This window comes from Haliaeetus albicilla, chromosome 3 (assembly GCF_947461875.1).
Source record: "Haliaeetus albicilla chromosome 3, bHalAlb1.1, whole genome shotgun sequence".
In the NCBI taxonomy this organism is placed as follows: domain Eukaryota; kingdom Metazoa; phylum Chordata; class Aves; order Accipitriformes; family Accipitridae; genus Haliaeetus; species Haliaeetus albicilla.
The window spans coordinates 68,835,786-68,856,611 of NC_091485.1; the positions used below are offsets into that span (position 1 = coordinate 68,835,786).

General features: G+C 41.3%; 1 long non-coding RNA gene across 1 annotated transcript; it reads left to right on the forward strand.

Annotated features, from left to right (window-relative positions):
* The first annotated feature begins 6,804 nt into the window (after window positions 1-6,804).
* Window positions 6,805-17,529, forward strand: LOC138684608 (uncharacterized). Its single transcript, XR_011323859.1, has 3 exons — window positions 6,805-7,198; window positions 10,791-10,868; window positions 17,393-17,529. It is a non-coding gene; the product is annotated as an uncharacterized lncRNA (long non-coding RNA).
* Window positions 17,530-20,826: the final 3,297 nt, after the last annotated feature.

Here is a 20,826-nt window from a genome sequence, read left to right on the forward strand (position 1 = left end):
AGAGATCTCTCTGACTTCAAGTCAAAGTCTTCCTTGATAAGAGGAAGGGCAAAACAAATGTGCTGGAACTGCAAGGCCACCAAGCCGCAGCCTTAAAAAGAGCGGGTGAGTCAGGGCTGAGCCTGGCCCATGGCTAGTTTAGAAATAACTGGGATATAACTCCAAACCCCCATCACCCTGTGGGCTGCAGTGCAGACAGAGCCAGGGCCAGAGTTAAAAGCATCAAATATCAGATCATAATATTTGATAACTAACTTGGGTGTTCACTTCTTGTAAGAGGAAGGACCAGAGGTCCTCAGGGGCAATGAGACAGGGACAGACGTCCCTGTGCAGGGAATGAGTGGGGTACTCGTCACAGCATCAGCTGGCGGTGCTGAGGAGGAGGACGAGAAGGAGGAGGAGGAGGAGGAGGAGGAGGAAGAGGAGCAGGGCTAGGGTTAAGCAGGGTGCTGAGTTGGACACAGCCGTGCTTAGCAGGAGGGAGGCTCCCTCTGTCAGTGCAAGTCTCCCTCTGAGGGTGTGCATCACACAGGCGAGGCAGAGACTCGGTGCAGCTGAAATATTGGTACAATTACACAGGGAGATATAAATAATTAACTATTTGCCAAGCCTCCCTTCAAGTGAGATGTGCAACTGGAGTGCATGTTTCCTGCTGCTTCTTGGTATCTTTTAAACCAAAGCCCAAGGCAGAGAATTTTCAGCAAATCCTGGGCAGGAACAGTGTGCTAGTCTCTGTCAGGAAAAAGTACATTTTATATATACACACACAGTGTACCTTCTCACCCTACTAAGATACAGTATAAATTGGTCCCCATGACCGATGAAGTCTTTACACCACTTCAGATGCACAGCTAACAGCTCAGTCACACTTGGTAGGCTTTCTCTTGTGCAGCATCGTCTGTGCATCTTTCACAACGCAAGAGTGTCAAATTTACTCTTATCCATTTGTTTTGCCCCAGTGGCTGCAGCCTTCACTGTGCACTATTTCTTTGTCTGTAGTCTGAATCTGCAGAGTTAGCAGGATGTTAGGGATGTTATTTTTTATTACAGCTTTGGGGCAATCCCTGCAGACAGACAGCAAATATGATGAGTACAGAAATAACTTGCAGCCACTCAGAGCTGCAACAAGAGCTCTTATCTTAAATTCCCAAAACACAGAGTACCACTGGTAGCTAAAGGGAAGCTTTAAAAGCACTTAGCAGTAGCAGGTTTCTCAGTCATTCTTCTAGAGAGCACCACTCTGCTTGTTTATGGCTACAGAAGTTGCAGATGACATAGAGATCCATGGATCCAGAGCACAATCCCAGTGAAGGACCTGGGAGGCTCTACATCAGTACTGGGATGAGCTGGTAAAGGGCTGTGGAGCCAGGCATCCCTCCACAGACACCTGCCGAGTTTTCCCCCCCACTTTTCAGGCTCTTCTTGTGAACAACTTTATTAACTGAAATATCCTCTGCAGAAGTAGCTTTAAGTGACATAAAAAAAATTTACAGAATCCTGACTAGAGCCTGTGACAGATGAGGTTGTTGGCAGTCTCAGAAAAGTGTGTATCATCATCTCAGTTATTAATGGCCAAAACTGTCAGGAGAGTTTAAAACTTTCCAGATAGTTGTCCAGTAGCTGGTGAGTCAGATACAGCCTTCAGATGAAGAGCTGAAGTTTTCTTTCATTTTTCTTCTCTGCTTAAGGAATCCAAACATTCAAAGCTCTGAAAAGCCTCAAGCTACCATTCAGGGGTCCTTTGGGGTTAAAAGTTGTTTCTCAATGAAGAAAAATAAAGTGTTGATAGAACCAACTGCTGCACAAAAGGCAGGAAAGAGAAAAAAGAGAAAGGATATGGCAATGTATTCCTTGCATAAATCCTTGGCTGTTTGAGGAGATTTTGCTGTGGAGGCTCCAGTCACGCTTCCATCGTGAAGACCGAGGCAGAAATTTTCAGTCTTCACACTGTTAATTTGAAATAGAAGAGTAGTTTCTTGATTCAGTTCCAAAGAGCAGCAAACACAATAGAAAATGCAAGTTTCCTTTTTTTCCTTAAGTGACCGAAAAAGAAAAAAAAAAAGCCTGTGCAGCAAACAGGGGTCCTTGAATTATTTGCTTTTGCAGGCTGCTCAAGGGTCCTCATTTTTCATCATCCTGCAAGAAATCATAGACAATCTGGGGCCAGGTGTTTCACTACTACTTCAAATGTCTGGATACCTTCAATCCTTTCTAATCTTCATCTACAGTGTGTTGAAATGTTTTATGCTGACAAAAATATTTCTGTTGCCTTTTCCTGTGTTTCCTGATACTGTTTACCATCCCTTAGGACTAATAATTCTGAAAGGGAGGATGAAGTGAAGTGATGGTGACAATTGAGGGCCAGGAAACACAGGAACAATTGCCTGTCTTGCACAGAAGATGCAGGAGGGTAGGAGGTCTCGTACTGGTGTGGAGTGAGGTGGGACAAAAGGAGATCCAGCACCCTCAGCACTATTTTTTACTATCACAGATGAAGGACCAGCAGGATCTGGTCCCAGTTCCCGAGGAAACACCCAGGAGAAGAAGATGAGTGGGAAGAGAAGGAAAGATCCTTTCCTCCACTTGCAGCTCCTAAAGTCTACAAAGTTAATGGTTGTGTGACATTTAGGAAGAAGAGCCCCACTGCCAGCACCTGGGCACAGGCACCCCATATATACACTCAGGGCCAGAGGCTGGTCCGGCTTTATTGAATTCAATAATGTAGCCACTGTAGACAATGGAAAGAAGCCAGTAACTCCAGAAAATGGCTCAATTTTCTAATATTTGCTAATAACATCTCTCTTTTTTCCCCATAAGTTACAAAATGTTGGGATTAGGTTTTTCTGGAGCCTTTTGAAGGGAACGACTACCCACAGGTGTTGGCAGAGGATGTGCCTCCAGCTGGACACGTTCCTCTGCAGAAGAGGCAGAGCAGCCTAGGGCATGGCCTAAGGACTTCTCCCAGGGCTGATGCACCTCACAAGTCAGGTGTTTCATGGCCTAAAAGTCTACTGACTGATCATCATCTATTAAAGGATGCCTGTAAGACACCCCTAAGTAGCCCGAGGAATCCCACTTTGAGATCCTAAAATGCCAGTGTGAGCAGGGGACTTCCCAATTCAGATTGGGTCTCTTCTGGGGTGAACCATCAAAGTGAAATCCTAACAGTCCGATCTGCTGTAAGGTCTGTCCGCAGGTCAGTCAACATGTTACCTATCTCCACTTTCCTCTTCCTTCACCCATCCTGAAGACAGAGCTTTGAATACATTTTGAATAAAAATTTGAAATGACAGGTTTATTAGGGTTTGTTTTTTTCCTCTTAGTATTTTTTTTTTAAATATGAAGAGTTATTTTTCCTTTGACCCATGTTCACAGCTGTGTCTAAGTGGCTGTGTCTGAGACAGAGAAGGAGCTAAGGAAGGGAAAAGGGATTAAAGAAAACATAGCTGAAAGATACATTTCTGACCTTGGCTTTCTCTTGAAGATCAGTTTTCATTTCACAGCCATTTTTCAGTTTTGGGGCCTTTTCTTCAGAATGCTCTTCTTTTTGGGGATTCCCTATTGCCTGACTACTCCAGAGCTCATCAACATCAGTCAGTTCTGAATGCATGAAATGTCAAGGAGGTCTTCTTTCATTTAGTGAAACGTTCATCTCTGACTGCTTTTTGCTGTAGTCCCTTTGGCAGGAGACCCAGTTTCACCAGCACAGTAGCCTGGTCCCACTCTCTGAGCAGCCCCTCTGACCTTTCTGAGCCTGAGGGCGTTCCTTGTCACAAGCATCCCAAACACTCTCTCCTCTAATGTGCGCGCACCAGGATTCCTGGCTTGAGGCATTTGGCTCAATCACAGCTGCTAAGCTTTCTTGGAAATTCAACCACAGTTTCATAATTCCAAGGCATGTGTTCATTTTTTCTTTCGTGTTGAGATGAGAAAACATGGGTTTCTGGTCTGCTGTGATGGAAATTCCACGGTTCCTATGGCTGTATGATCCTTTTGTTCCCTAACCCAGAAAATGCAGGTACTGGAGACTACCTGTGTTTCGTGGGCTTCTCATGTGAAAAACACAGATGTGTTCTTGATTATGTTCAGTGCTGCATCAATGAAAAATTTATCATTTTACCAAAGTTAAATTTGCATTTTTGCAAGAAGGCGTTTTGTTTCTAAGTGTTATTAATTCCAGCGTGACTAACATAACCTGGAAACCTGGAAGCGGAACATTCCCTTTACTCCAATTTTTTACACAGCCAAGTTCAGAGAACCTTTTACTAAAAAAGACATCCACTTCTGGATGTTTCCCCTTGTCATCACATCACTAGTGTTGATTACTGTACCCAGTTACCTGTAGTAACAGACGAGACATCAGTAATCCTGCCCTGGCTGCAATATTTTTCAAATTCTTGTGCCAGTGTCAGATGTATTTAATACAGTGCATTGATAGTGCTCAGACTGTCAGTGCTTAGAGTTTTGGAACTGAATAATGATTTCCCTTTTAAGGCTGAAGAGAAAATGCTCAGCCCCCATACTAAAGGATGAAGACTTTTAGGGCAGACTCTCATTTTAGCTTAGCACATTTCACTCGTTATTTCTGGCTGGAATCAAATAATCAATAATTCATGATCCTACATGAGTTGTGGGCATTTTAGATGTACATAGGAGGCTGAACAACACATTTGAAATGGGGTTTTTTTTGAACACCCTCCTGAATGAAAAGCCTACTGTCCTTAACACTCAATGTCTAACCATGCAGCCTTGGTTACAGTGCCTTGTGCAAGACACTGCCAGACTTAGAAGGAAAACTAAATGGGATTTGTGAGTGGCTGCAGTGGATGAGTTTACCTGTTTACAAATGCTCCTTCACAAAATCCTTCCGTTCCCCAAGATCCTTGTGAACAAATCCAGTGATGATTTCCCTACTGCACTGATTTTTTTCTGGAGGAACTTACTGAGGATAGTTTTCCTTATTTTCCCCATTTTCTTGGTTTACATGTCTTACCACCTTACAGTGGTAACGTTCATTTCTGAAAGGGTTGTCTGTGTTTCAGGCATAGTGAGAAATCACTCTGTGAGACAATACCAATGGAGGGATTTGTTGTACTAAATTCAGACATCATGATCTGACATCTGACATAGGTCAGCCTTAGCTCCTGGAGTTTCAGGCCAAAAAAATTGAGATGTTTCACCTGAGTGTCTTGAGTTTACCTCATTTCCTACCCTTGTCTCATCTCAGCCAAAGGTCCATGAAATTTAAATTACTGGGGATAACCTTGTAAGCAGGGAAGGATGCAGAGTAGGTTAGGTTGCCAGGTTTTACAAGAAAAAGTATGGCAAAAGTCATCCTAGGACAGCACAGGACATCATAGCCCCAAGGCACACAGCTCCTCTCAGAAAGATGGGCCAATGGAAAAGCAAAGAGTACTGGTGATTTTCAGCCCTTGGGCCCTATTACATTAAAAAATTGGTAAATCAAATAAAAGAAATATGGTGCTGATAGAAGAATAGCTAAAATAAAAATGAAAGTGCAACTGTAGTAGGAAAATTAAGTCCAAAGAAGAATTGGCCACAGTATTTTAAAGGGTAAGGTATATAGTCACAAGTAAGAAATAGAAACTCATAAAACGAGTCTGATGTTGGCTACTAGTTTGGGATGGCAAGGTTTCTTTGACTCTGTTTCAGTACACCGTGGTAGCCTACTCCCGCTGAGCTGCGTTTCACTTCAACTATTCAGCTAAGCATAGGAGTGCATAGGCAGACTACCTGCCTTTATTACTATAGCAATACAGTGTTATCACAAATCACACCAACACATTTAATCTCAGAGCCAAGGCTGACATGACAGGAGGTGATGTAAACTATGAGTACAGTAGAGGAAGGATCAGAAGATGAGTTAACCCCCCACTCAGTATTTTATTTATTTATTCGCCTGTCTGCTCATTTATGGGATACTTCCAGTGAATTTACATGTCACTGCTGACCTAAATGACAGACATGTTTCTTACAGATTGACAGCCACTAAATGTACACTCTCTTCATACACTCATACCCTCTAGGATATTATTTTTATGTTCAAAATTTTTAAACAACAGAATTCCTGTTTACATTTCAAATACAGAATCTCAGTTATAGGATCTAAAACATCAACTAAAGTACTGTTTCAGGATGCCTGATAATTACCAAGGATACAAGAAGGTTCAGCTAACTTTGTTACTGCTGAAATATCCCCAGGAATTTAAACTTTTGACACATTCAAGTGACTTCTCTAAATTATTATTCACATTTTTTTCTTTATTTCAGAACCTAGAGTTTTATGGCAATCTCTGTTTACAAGTTATGAATTCAAACTGTATAGCTATGTCTACATATTTTAACTCTCCTCCATATGGTTACAAGACTGTGGAGGGGGAGGGTCCTGCAAAAAACCAAGACGTATAGAGAGGAATTACAGGTTCTCCATCTGCAGAGAGAAGGGGACCTGGGACTCAGTTCTTCATAGGTTTATTAGCTCTGAAGGATCGAATCAGTGACGATGAAAAACGTGAAACAAGCATCTACAAAGGCCAGAGTCTGAACTTGGATTCCCTTCAATTTCATATCTTAATTATAAAACAATCTTTATGTTCCAGGCTGTGCTTAGACAAATGTACTTTCACAAGGCCCATCAGCCATCTTTACTCTTTGTGCATTTCCACCCACCTTGTTTGCATTAGAGATTTTGTTTACAATCTCTTTCTTCAGCCAGCATTTTTTTTTCACCTCTTTCAAGGTACACATGGAGGATCTGCTTTTGTGGTGACTCATGAGCGCCGGGACCCACCCGCCTGGAGGTTGTTACTGGATCCAGGCCAAGCGGTGTCTTCAAGTTATGTCTGCAAACACGGGTCAAAGTTCATGTTCATTTTTGCAGGACTATAATTAGCACGACAGGTTTAGACAGGAAACCGCTCCCTCTAGACCCAATTTCAAGGCAATTAGGGTTGCGCGCTTTCACCATGGTGCTTCTGAGCTAGCCCCTGTCTGTCCCACAGTAGCAATAACAGTGGAAGTACCCATTACTGCGCATTGTTGCGGCTTGGCTTTGTGTGACAAAAGAAAGCATATGTTCTATTCATACCGCAAGATCGGACCGGGGGAGCTTGTGGTGAAGATGGAGCTGAAGATCATCAGCAGATTTTCAGTGTGTTTCTACTTTCCAAAGATACTGGTATGTGTATGTCCCACAATGGGAATTACTTTCACAGGGTAGAAAATCAATATGCAATCTTAGAGATGTTTCCATCTTGGGTATAATGCCCTTCCAGCACTGCTCCATAGGATTTGGGCTTTTTTAAGATGACCGTGTGTATTATAAGAACTAATTTCATAAGTTAAATATTTTAGCCCCGTCATCAGATCCCAGTGGGCTGCAACATCCAAAGTTCAGGAGCAGGACATCAATGGGACCGCAGAATTCGTCCTTGCACAGAGGACACACATTGTTTATGCCCCACTTCAATGCTATTTTGAAGCACTCTTTCATGTATGGTTTCTGCTCTGGCCTTTTGAAAAGGTTGGTATTTTCCCAGAACGCTTTTATACTGCAAGGCATGCCATGACTTCCCGGGGCTCTGTTGAAGACATATACAGTAGAATTCAGGTAATCTAAAAAAAATTAGATTATGCATCTGTTATGCATGTATTCCAAATAGTGGACTACACTCCCTCTTTGGTCAATCCCAGAGGGAAATTGTTCTCATACTATGATAGGTGTTTAAAATAAACTGTCTCAGTCCCCCATCCCTGTCTTCTTCCATTGACTCTGGAATGTGCCTATGATTAGCTTAGCTTGGATATCTTAAAGTTTTTGTGGTCAAACTGATGAATTCTGCCTCTCTTGCTCTCCTTCCTATCTTTAGAACTTACCAAGAGATGTAGGATTAGACTAACTGGCAACTGGAAAGAGAATGATACCATTGAAAGATCCATGACTTTTGTTTTTCTTCAAAAGCCAGCTTTTGGGGTCATGTGATTTTGCAAGGATTTGCCTGTTCTTTGTAGATAAAAGTACATTTCTAACCCTCATGGTTTGGTGGAAAAGGCAAATCTGTTTGTGTAAAAATGTGGAAGGCAAATGAAAACAGCCCCAAATTCTGAGTGCAGAGCAGTATTAAGGTTGGCCTTGTCCTGTGGGTTTTGAGTCAGTGGCAGAACTGGGATTACTGGTGAAGAACTATCAGAGAAAGACTCCGTTTACTGTAACATGGTCATCTTCCATGCTGTGCCCGAGATACTGTGTTATTAAAGAGCTGCACTTGGAGCATGGACAGCAATGCAGATTGAAGTAATATTTTTTCTTATTTTCTGGGCATATGTGTTATTTAGCTGAGAGTAATTTTATTCCTGCATCATGAACAAATTATTGTGATTAATAAATATTCGGAAATAAGTGTCGTGAGATCCTAGCTAGGATTTTATAGGAAAGATTCATATTCAGCATGCAGTAAAGAAGAAAAAAGAATACAGAAAAGCCCTTCTAGAACAGCATGTCCATGGCATTATAACAAATATAATTAGTCACAGATGAGTAACTTGCTCAAATAAATTCAAACCCAAGAACAACGGAATCATAGAATCATATATAAAACCTTTCCGTCCTATTCCTGATAAACAATGGCACAGAACCAAAAGTAAAAAGAGGACACAAAAGGTTTGCCCTTAACTGGTCTCATCATGAGAAAAAATGGTAAAATACAAGGCTGATCAGATCCTTTCATGGTTTCAGTCTACAATGGACCTCTCATCCCATGACTGGGCTTGTACTTTTGCTAAATTTCACTGTCCTTTATTTTGGAAGACATTAGCTGCTTTAGTCCCAGTAAACTGCCACAGCTCTGCCTCAGAAATGCAAGCTAGCAACACAGGTTCTACTTTTGCACCTCGAGTCTGCATTTCATCTCAGGATGAAAGCGTCTGTTAGCTACCATGTAATAGGGGCTCCGTTGACTACAAAAACACTGCCTGCCTTCCCACCCTTGCTAAACACTTCTGAATGATCCATGGGTTAATTTTTTATTCTATTCTGCAGCAAGAGAAGAGAGATTCTAAATCCCAGAACGCAAAATATTTCAGCACCACAGGCTTTGTTGTGTGCTCACTCTGCAGGGAAAGAGGGCATCCTGTGTGAGGAGCAGCTGCTGAAGGTTTAAAGATGTCAACTTACATAAAAGTTACACTCCACACATCAGTGTTTAGCCAACAGTCCCCTATTTCAGCGTAACAGACATTCCATCATCCCACCAAGCATCCCAAACAGTGCTTTTAATTTTTTTTTTTTTTTAAGGAGGAAAGAGAAGGAAATATTTTGTAATCATGGAAGGACAGTTAGCTGTGGAGGGACAACATAAATTATCTGCGCTGCTGCAGAACAGTCTTAGTTTTTTGTCGTGTGAGACATCTGTGATACATATATGGAGTGGTAATGAACACATCTATTCTTGGCAAACTGACTTCTTTTTGTCTTATATCTTGTAAAAATGTGAGCCTCAACTGCCTCATGAAATAACATGAGGTCTTAATAAAATATGACCTTCTGGATTTTTTAGCGTCTGTGCTAACTTGCAGGCATTCATCAGGATTAGGAACATCAAGCTAGATTCAGACTTGTTTGTATGGCTACAGCTGTAGTGTTAAAATAGGGGAATGGGCTTAACCATGCCGTGGTGATGCCTAAAGTTTAATTGCTAGCACAAAAGCTGCTCCAGTTTGGCCCATGCCAATCAGCACTCCCCTTAGGATGTTAGAAGCAGCCTGTCAATGGCCTAGGGGTGGGCTAGTTTATCTGCCTGAGGAAACAAATCCACATTACAGCTCTAGGCTGTTGGTACTCATCCTAGACAGTTTAAGGCATATCTGGGTAACTATATGCCATGTGGTTGTCACTTGCCGTAGACATAGCTTACAGACCCCTTCAAAATTGAAATTAGTTTCTAGACTCAGTAGGACTGTGCTAGGCAAAGCCACTCACTGAGGAAGTTGCCAAAGCCAAGATATGATAAACTTGGTTATAATAATGGTTTACTATGTTGTGTTTGCTAAGGGCACAACCTTCTCCCAGCAAAATGTGTCCTCCCTGTACAAAGATGTCCCTGGTTTTGAGAAGCCTCATGGGTTTAGTGGTTTTTCCCTGAGCAGTCTAGGTATGGCTCTGCAGCTTGGCTGGATGTGCTTTGGGTTTTAATGGTCTGGATGTAGAATGGTTAATCTTCTGCCTCTGTCCTAATTATGTTACACTATCCCTGTAGAAATAAATACAATTGTCAATAAAAGTCAACACAGCACTGAAGCAGCTTTACAAAGGGAAACATGTTTCACATTTAGACTGTATTAAATTTGCTGTAAACTTGGGTCATTATTAAAGAAGTGTGTTGAGGTAAATAGTAATTTACAATGAGCAGCAGGACCTGAGCTGATAAATTGCAATCTTGGAGCAGGCCAGATGAACCAGGCACTAACAAGGACGGCAACGGTGAAGCTGCAGCTTGTCTTCAACTGATCTGCTGTGCTTCTCTGCATTATACCACTCATCAGAGCAACACCCAGAGTCAGGCAGGTAACTCTTGGAGTCACTCTGCATGACATCTCAGGACTCCCTCCAGAACAGTGTTACAAGCTGTGACGAACCTGCAATGGAAGTCCAAGGCAGGCCATGCTTCTGTATAGGGGTGATTGGTTGTGTAAGCCAACATGTTTTAGTCTCTCCCACTCCAAAAAAAATATATAGCCATTATTTAAACACTTTTTTGGACAATCTTTCACAGGTAGGCACGTTGCAGGACCTGGAGTAGAACCCCATGTGCTGGATGCTGCAAAAATTTGACTCTTCTTTTGCAGACAGGGTAGGGCTTAAAATATTCCAGACCTTATTACTGATAGGAGCTAATGTCTTATGAAACCAATACACATGGACCAGTGAAGACTCTACCCTCTATGTGAGTTTAAGGACCATATGAATATCGTATCCTACTGACAGAACTTGTATTTGGGCACTTGCCCAGCTGAGCTACTGTGCATGCAGCATCTCTTGCTCTCTAGTGAATCTTTCTTCAATGCTTTCCATTGCACAAAGGCCAACATTTACCAGTTAAAGATCTGCTGCCTTGAGACACATGCCCCAATGTCTCTTATTTAGCTTGCTCGCTTGACTGAAGCTCCCCAAGCAGGAAAACAGCTGGCCACAGTTCCCTCAACTTTCAAAGAAGAAAGTCTGTCACCTGGGCAATCCTCATTAATGAGGGATGAACTTCCCTCTGAAAGTCTCTACTCCCTCTTTTTTTCTTTCTCTTTCTCATCCTTTCAAATGAGCCCAGTAAAAGTTAGTTGGGCTAAATCTGGACCTAGATGATTGTCCAAAGTCACCTAGAAATCTTGTGAGAAAGCCCTGTCTCCTAAGACCTTTGTTTAGTGCTTTATCTTTGAATGTTATAGTAATAGAAGGAAAAAAAAAAAAAAAGCAGTAGTCTCTAACAATTTTGCTAATAATGTTGCCATATTTAGGTTGCCTTTGAATTATTTGAATGTTATTGTAAAGACCAGATTCTACTACCAAGATTGCAGTATTCAAATAACATTAAAGATCACTCAGAAACCCACAGAAATAATAAGTTCAAGAACTAAGATAAAATCCTTTCCAATTCATTCAGACTGCCTGGGTGTAGAGGGACTCTTCAGTCCCGGAGAGAGCTCACTGTAAGTACAACGTGAGACATATGCTGTAATAGTTAAGCAATGCGGAGTGAATTAGGGGTAAACTGTAAACCTTCATTAAGCATTTTCATTACTGTCATGGGTTGAAGCCAGGCCTGCAATGTTATTTAAACATAAGGTTTGTGGGTTTGATTCCATGAACTTTTTCCAAGGGAAATGATGGGATTCAAGCACCAGAGGATGCTTCTTGCAGTGTGTAAAGAGTATGATGTATCTCAAATAGCATTCCCATTACACACTGTGATAATAACAGTAATTTCTTTATTTATGGAGGTTGCTGGGGATGCCAGGGTTCTTTCACCATTTATGGATATTGGTATATTCTGCAGTACTGAGGGGGCTGCTTAGTGAAAAATCAAGTGGGTTATTTGTGTGTGTGAAACATGGATCGAGACATACTTTTTGGATATTTCAACTTTAAAAATGTTTACTCTGAATATTTTAGGAGGAACAGAAAGGTAAAATCTCTTTCTTAAGCCTAGAGGACTAGACACAGAGAAGTCAAGTGGGAAAACTTTATAAGCTGCATAGCCAAAGCAAAGATACTTCAGGCTGCACTTATATTGTTATATATATATATCTAGTGTAGCCATTTGGGGAGTTAATATGGGCCCACAGCCAAATGGTGCAGAAAGCTTGTATCCACGATTCAGTGCTGGCACTTTCTAGTTGTCACATTACATAGCACTTGGCACTGGTCTTTCCTGGGCATCACGTGCCTTGTGCAGCTCTAAGATATCATGATCCATTTATGTGCTTTTTTTGTTTCTTTCAGCTGTCCAAAATAGTTTGTGGACCACTCTGTGGTCTAGGGGTGTTTTGATGGCATGGACCATCAAAATACATGATGTGCCTTGGAGGGCTGTTTGTGTTGGAGGATGCAGCGTGAGGGTTGGAGCCCCGTACACTGCAGTCCCACTCGTCCTGTTTATTGGGAGGGGCCCTAAAGCTGAACTATCCCCCATGACAGGTTTTGTGTTGGATGAAGAGACAGTTCACTCCAAAAGAAAGCACAAGTTACAATTAATATTCAGTCAAAGTGAATGATCAAAGGAGTTGACTTGAAAGTAAATTTTAGGTGATGTTATCTGACAGTGTGAATGTATCACCCAATATTTGCTAAGGAAGAGCAGAAACAGGCAAGTACATTGCTCAGAGATAAGGGTCAACCGACAGATCATGCTGACTATTGCTGGTGCCATTCATATTTTGCATCCTGATAGATGAAATCATCAAAACAAGATAATAAATGCTGAACTAATAGGTGGCCTCAGCAAAAAAATATAGACACAGACACAAGACTTTGAGTTTATGAGATGTTGTTTGCAACTTTTCTATAGAATTTCCAATAAAAACTTGGTTTCCAGAGTCTTCAGAACAAGACCCATTTAAAAAAGTACCGAGGACAGTCAGGAAATACAGCCATGAGTTTAAGTTTCCTATACAAATGTTCAATCTGTAATTAATTTGAATGACTACAGAAATCACATTTTCTAATAGTTTCCTAAAAAGTGTTCCAGAGTAGAAGAGCACAGCTGGTGTCACTCAGCCCTCGAAAGATCATCCAGTGATTGCTTTACAGAGAAGAACGTGGCCTGCCAGGAGTAATTCCATCATCTGTAAAGGAATCTTCCACAGATTTCAGTAGCTTCCTGGGGTAAATTATTTTTCCCTCCTCTGGTCCCTGTGTCTCCTGCATTGCCTTCACAGCTGGTAGGTCACAACATGCTCAGCAACAGCCATAATGGTGATGCAGCATAAGAATTGAGCAATACAAATATTTACCTTGACCTTGTCATAACACATGGAGAGATATAGAGGCATTTGTCAGACATCTTGAATTATTCTAATCTTTTTGAGAAATGCAAGAAGAGCCTTGTTGTCTGCTGGCCTTTGAAACTTCACTGCAAGGAAGTCTAGGGTCTAGAGATTTGCTTTTTTCTTTTATTGTATGGAATTCCAGACATATTCATTTGAGCTGCATTTAGTCATAAAAATCAGCATTTTTCTGTCACAGGTGATTCTCAAGAAAACTCTGTGAGCCTGCTACGATGCTGGAGCATGAATGTGTGGCTACATATATTCATGCTCTACATAGCAGGGCCCCCACCAGCAAAAAACACACTGGCAGTAGTTCAGAGACATAAAAGCAAAGAAAGACAAGATCTCTCCGTAAACTCACCTGTGCCTACCACATCAGGCTCAGCAGCACAGCGCTTCTCAACACCTGGCTGGCTGTGGCTGAGAGACGCTTCCTGCAAGTGGTTAATATTAGCTCTATCTCTGCTCTCTGCTGGGGCGCTCGAGACGCGGTTCAAGCTGTGTTGCTGGTGCATAGTGTGGAGACTGATGCAATACATTGTGGGATTCTTCGCTTACCACAAAAAAGGAGAAATCCATGGGAGCAGCATATTAAAAAAGCAAGCAAGCAAACAGCAATGTATGAAAAGAAAGCTTCTTTCTTCCCTCAGTAAAAAAACCCTAATGCCTGGGAAAGAGCATATTAAAAAAAGCAAACAAACAAGAGGAAATATGCAGAAGAAAACTTTTCCATTGCAAGTTGTCTTCAGACAGTCAGGAACACCCGATTTGTGATTCCATCTGCAACCTCTACTGAACTCTTCTTGGGCATAGATATGTACTATACAATTTATTTATTGTTATCTGTTCATATTCAAAAAGCAAGTAAAGAGAAAAAGTTGACAGCGGTCACACAGCCAGGCAGTGGCAGAGGTCAGCCAATGCCTTACTTCTCCCAATAATCAAACTGATGCCCTGTGTACTGCTCTGATGCCCTCAGGTAGATGCTTTAAAAAAATCACTAGTAGATTACACGCACTGATTTTTTTTTTTTTTTTTTTTTTTGATGCTCACAGCTAACGTGCTGTATGCTGGGACTCTCCTGCTGAAGTTTCAAACTCTTTTTAGCACTTGTTTGTCATTGCCCATAGCAGAAATGAAAGCAGTGAGTTTTGCCTGTAAGCTTGTGGCTTGCAACCAAAAATGCACTAAAATACACTGAAAGAAAGAAAAGTAAAAGTCATCGGGAGTAGCAATTGGACTGACTTTATGAAGAATATGTCAGATCATCAGAAAAGAAAAAAAAAACCACACCAGTTTTGGTTAAAAGTGCAATTAGCAAGTAAAGGCAATGAGTAGAAACAATTTAAAAATAAGAGAATAACAAATGAGAACAAGTGAGAAGGTTGGAAATATGTTTTGTGATTTCTCTCTAATTAGGTGGTTGATAAGGGAAGCTGAAGACATCAGACACTATCCCAAGCTGAAAAGGCCAAAGACAGAAAGAAAGAGGTTTTGTAAGTGTATCAGGAACAAATTAAATGCCAGTAACAATAAAGGTAGCGTGCTTCTAGTCTGTATGTGGGAGCAAGCAGGGTGATACACTAAGATCACATGAGGATGATAAACTACTTTCTGAGCCTTTAGTGGTTCAGAGAACATGAAACAACTCTTTCTGAAATTAGAAGGCCTGGGTAGCTTTGACTCGGGCATCTTAAAGTGAAGCTGATGTGGTCTCTGGTTGCCTGATGTTTCCTTTTAATCTCAGAATATTGGGGAAATTACAAACGACTGGAAAAATGTTAATTCTCTGCCAATATTTGCTAAAGACAAACAAGACAATGCAAAGATAGGCTGAAAGCCAACCAGCCATTTGTATCAAAAAGAGACATGTTCATAAATCAACAAGGACGTTAAAGACTAGGACTACAATTAATGACCACTAATGACATGTTAATATGAAAATAGCTCTTATCTAACAAAACTGATATTTTGCATATGGCAGTAAACTGACTGATTAAAGAGACTGCATAGCTTGAACATACTCTAGATATTCTAGGCTTTTAGTACCACACAATATTCTAAATAAAATAAGATAAAATATGCCCTGTACAACATCAAAGCACATATTTAACGGAGTAAAGAACCACTTAACTGACCACTATCTATTTATTTATTTTTTTTTAGTGAGTAGATTTTATGAAGCAATAGATCTTCTAGTGGATTTCAGAGAGATTGGTCCAAAACCTTCCAAGTTTTTATCAGCAGCTTTGGGGTTGAATCTAGAGTTTCCCAATGACATAAAGATTGGCAGACTAGTAAATTATCCTATGACTAGGCAATAATAAAAAGATTATGAAACATTTTGTAAATGGGGCCCATTCAAAGTAAATGCAATTGAATAAAGGTGGCACCTGCATCCTAGAAGGACAGACCAAAGCAGACCTAAAGATGATATTGGATACAGAGGTGAATTTTAACCTTAAGAATGATGCTGGGGAAATGACATCACTGATGTCACCATCAGACATACACAGAGGAGGAAAGTAAGAGAAGGGAAGTGATTTCTACCTGGGTTTGCAGCAGCGGTGTGTACTAGAGTACTGCATCTTGGCCTGATAACTGTGTTTTTAAAGGTGTGTTGAAAAATTGTACAGGTAGCAGAGAAAAGCCACAGAAAAAAAACCCTACAGGGCTGCAAGAAAATATCTTACAATGAAATAAGTAAGTTATTAGAAAATTTGGCTTCTGTAAGTTACTAGGTAAGAAGAATGAGGTGCCTTTTGGAGGCATGGAAAAAATATGAAGTAAGAGAAGTTGCACAGGAAACAGCCAGCAGTCGAAATGAGACAAGCTTAAGGTAGAGGCAAGGTCTACCTGTCTCTCCAAAGGGAGACTGATTAGATCACTGGAACAAATCAGCAAGAGGAGTGGTGGCGGCTCAGTCTCCTGCTGTTTCCAGCCATGGCTGGATGCTTTTCAAGACAAGCCTTTAGCATGACCTGATTGCAGGCAACTGGGTGATATTCTGTGACTTGGAATTCACAGGAAACAAGAAAAGTGGTCTTAAATCCTATAAAAATGGCCCTGCTTTGAGCTGCTAGTAATGCACAAAGTATATTTATATGTTACTGTATAGAGATTTCAGAGCCCATTTTATTAATATGTGTAGGCCTATCTAATATTTTAATAAAGGACTATGAAGCAGGATATATGAGAGTTCCCCCATTTTTCTCTGTTCTTTTTGAGCCCCTTTCTCTTCCTTTAATGGTTGCAATCCAGCATGTCAAACATGACTGGTGCCTCAGACCCCCATGTATGCTCCTGGTATTGCATATCTATCAGTGATGCATTTCCACGATGCGGCAAATTTCCTTCTGAAAAAAAAACCAAACCCCCAAAACATGCAGTTCCATGGAAGGGTGACTTCCACAGGTTCCCACAGAAGTCAGTAAGTGGGTTTGATGTCACATAGTGCGTATGTCCATAAGGTGTCTATATGTGACCAAACAAAACCCAGGCTCCCTTTATGGTCAATGGAGAATGAATCAGTAGCGTCCATGGGGTTGAGGGGGTGGTTCATCTCCTGAAGTACACTCCTATATGTGGGTGGATAAACTGAACTGTAAACTCCACTGACTCAACTGGTTATGATGGCAGCCAGTTCAGGTTTACCTCCTACAATGGCAGATGTGATGAATGCTACATTTTTGGTCCTGCAGATCTTCCTTTAATGCTATTGCTGTGGGGTTTGATGTGAGTAGCACGTAGGGCCAAACAATTCATTGCTTTGGCCTATGTTGCAATTACTTTTATTTCATATGGTAAAGGGAACTAAATGTCTCTGCTTTTTTAGGAAACAGCCAAGCAAATGACTTCAACACACGCATAAACTGCATGCAAAGGACTTCATCACATAGAAACCTTGGCCGAGTTCGGGAAAGATGGGTTTATATTTCTATCATCGTACAGATGGGTTTATATTTCTATCATCGTACATCTGTCTCAGATGAAAAGTTATTTAAAACATTAAACCTTCTACCTTGATACAGCTCTACCTGCCACTTGTTTCTTTCCCCTTTCTCCTCTCATCTGAATGGCTTTCATCTGAATGGAGTTAAGGAACAGCTCCCAGAATTCCTGCCAACTGCACATGACAATGTGATGGTGTAATATAATTTCCTCTCCATACTCCATATGTGCTAAGGCAGAGACTATGTAGATATGCCGTATTTATGGGATAATGACAATATTTCCTAAAACAGAGCAATTTTTTAATGCTTGTGCTGGGCTCCAAGTCATTACCGCATCTTTCAAGCAGTATTTCCCTAACCTCATGATTAGTTGTGTGAATGCAAGGAATTACTCAAGATCAGAATAATTTATGCCAAAACTTCATCACATTTCATTCTGTTTACAAAGAGAGAATATGGCAGTGACATAATCTAGGGTTGATCTTAGATCAACACATACAGCATGTTGGGGATATTCAGCTCTGCTACATGTGCCCACTGGAGAGGCAGCTGTCAATGGGGAATCGTTCTCTCCCAACAGCGCAGCTGGTGGAAGGCTTTGCCTGGTTCCCAAGCATGGTTTTACAATCTTTTGTACGATGGCAAGCCCAAAAGTTTGTGAGTCCTGGTTCAAGTCCCAGTGGCTACTGGGAGAAAAGAGTTCTGCTACTGTCTCCAGTGCTGGTTCCTGTCAGCCACTCTACAGTAGGTATGAAAGTTGCACAGCAAACAGAAAGAATGAGGATTTGGCATGCAAATCTCTTCCGAGACCTCAAGTCATTCTGCATGTGCAGGTACACATCAGTCTCCAGAAATACATTGTGTAAACACCTTCAGTTTTAAAAAAGGCGTAAGCAAACATCATCAGTTGTAACCTACCTCTAACCTTGAGCCCACCTCAGTGTGGAAAGTTGGACTATGTGATCTCCCCAAATCCCTTTGAGCATTATGTCTATGATTTTAAGGGTTATGCCTTTCATGTAACAGAAACTACTCTATAAATGCCAGATTCTCCAGAGTACTCCAAGTCCTTTCAGTTGCTTTGGGGAAGCAGAGCAATTAACTGCTTTAGCTTGCTTTATAGCTGCTTTGTGTCTCTGGGGCAGTGCAAAGGGGTTTGATGCATTTTCTCTTGCAAAGCCTAGGGCATGCTAATGGTAGGTGTAAGAATAAAAATTCTTACCTGGCAGAAGGCAACAGAAACAATCATGCTCAGAAACATTCCAGAGACCCTGAGCACACTGAAGGGCACAGGGCTTAGCATTAGCTGGGGAAACAGGAATATATATTTTATGGAGTTTTCCAAATAATTTGCCAAAATTCTCAGTTCCAGCTAAGAATGGGTACAGAAATGCTGCTGAATGTGCAAGCACTAGCACGTGTGTGGTTTAAGGGATAAGCTGTGGAAAAAACTATATCATCAGGAGCTAGATTTGGGACTTATATGCCCACTACAACTCCTTGTTCCATGCTGTAATAGGATTTCACATTACCTAGCCAGCCTGCAGCCCAAGATCATGAAAAGTTCATGCATATGAAACATCTGTTTTATCATTCATGACAATAACTCAAACAGCGGATAATTTACTCCAGCACTTTCTTCACCATGCTTCTCCACAGGAAAGTACAGTGGAAAGAGCTATCCCTCAATAAGTACTTGCAGCTCCCAGGAATGCTTACAGGGGATACGACACAAGGAATGCAGGCTTTGGGCTTGTTGGTGCGGATGTGCTGCCATTTTGACTTTTTCTAGAGCAAAACTTTTAAGAAAAGCTGGGAGAGGATTCAGGCACACTAGTGTGTGTCTGAGGCTATTTAATACCCTATTCCTTTTCAGAATTCCCATGCCCCAGTTTTGAAGAAGAGTGTGTAATTAAGAGACATTGATAACTGAATACAGAGGGCTGATACCTTTTGTCATTTGATGGCACAACTCTTTCTTAGGCATCTGCTTCTCCAACCCAGTACAACAGTGAGGTTACTCTTTGTTCCCAGAAGCAACGATCCTACAATATTTCTTCTTAATAACCTCATCCTGGTGAAAATGAGTTGGTAGAGGATCCTGGTTCCCCCCAGTCTCCAGACTGGAGGTGAAACTCAGCCTGTGCTGGTAACGGCTGGCAATTGCATGCATCAGACAGATGGTCTATGAGGACATGCAAGAAGTGGAAACTAGGTCAGTTTACTAAAGATGCATATAAAAGAATTGCTGGAGCATGTAGGGACAAAATCATAAAGGCCAAAGCACAGAATGAAATACAACTAGCAAGGGACATGAAAGGTAACAAAGAGCTTTCTATTAATATTTCAGCAGAAAGAGGAAGATGAAGGAAGAAGCCAGTCCTCCACTTAGTGAGAAAGGAAAGCTAATAATGCCTGGAGGGTTGAAGTGGCTAATGCCTTTCACATATCTACCTTCACTAAAACTGCTATGAGCCAATGACTAATATCCTAACACCAATGAGTGGGAAGGAGGAATTTAGTCTACAATAAGCAAAAGGCAGGCTAAGAGAATTCTCTAAAAATACAGGGTTTTTTGTTCAAATCCAAGAACTGGCTAGCCACTGTCTTGAAAGATATGTGGGACTTAAGAGGAAGAGAAAAATGCAGATATGCGTCTATCAATGTGAAGGAAAAGGAAGAGCTAGGGAATTATCAACCAATCAGCATACTTTCAAGACCTAGAAAAATGTTGAAACAACAAGTGGAACAAACCATTTTTGAAGACTTTGAAGATCAGAAGGTTCTTAGCAACACCAAGCATAGGTTGGTTCAAAACAAATCATGATTAAAAGAACACCAGATTTGTGACAGATCTTGAGGATAGGGGAGACAGAGTATGTACCGTAGAAGGTGATGAAGTTGCTGCAGTGTGATTTCATCTTGGCTGTAGTAAGACTTTTGGCACTATTTCACATGAAATTTGCTCAGGTGAGTTGGGAATCTAGCTCAGATTAAATCCTGTAGTGTAGATGGCTATCTGGTAGGAGAATTATGCTCAACGGGGGTTATCTGTGCTGCTCTCTTGCCCTGGAGGAATAGCTGGAGTGGGGCTCTGGGATGCCCTGCAGGCTACTGGTTCTGCCAGGGCATATCTAAGGGTGGTTACTGCTGCTGTTGGGATTTTGTTGCTGTTGTCAACCATTTTATCCCAGCAGATTTAACTGATGTCATTAGACATTCTCTCTCATCTGCTATAGTGGCGACCAGACTTGCTTTCCCAGATGCTAACAGGGTTGCGGCCATTGAGGTGACCACCTGGTTTGGCTTGGCATTC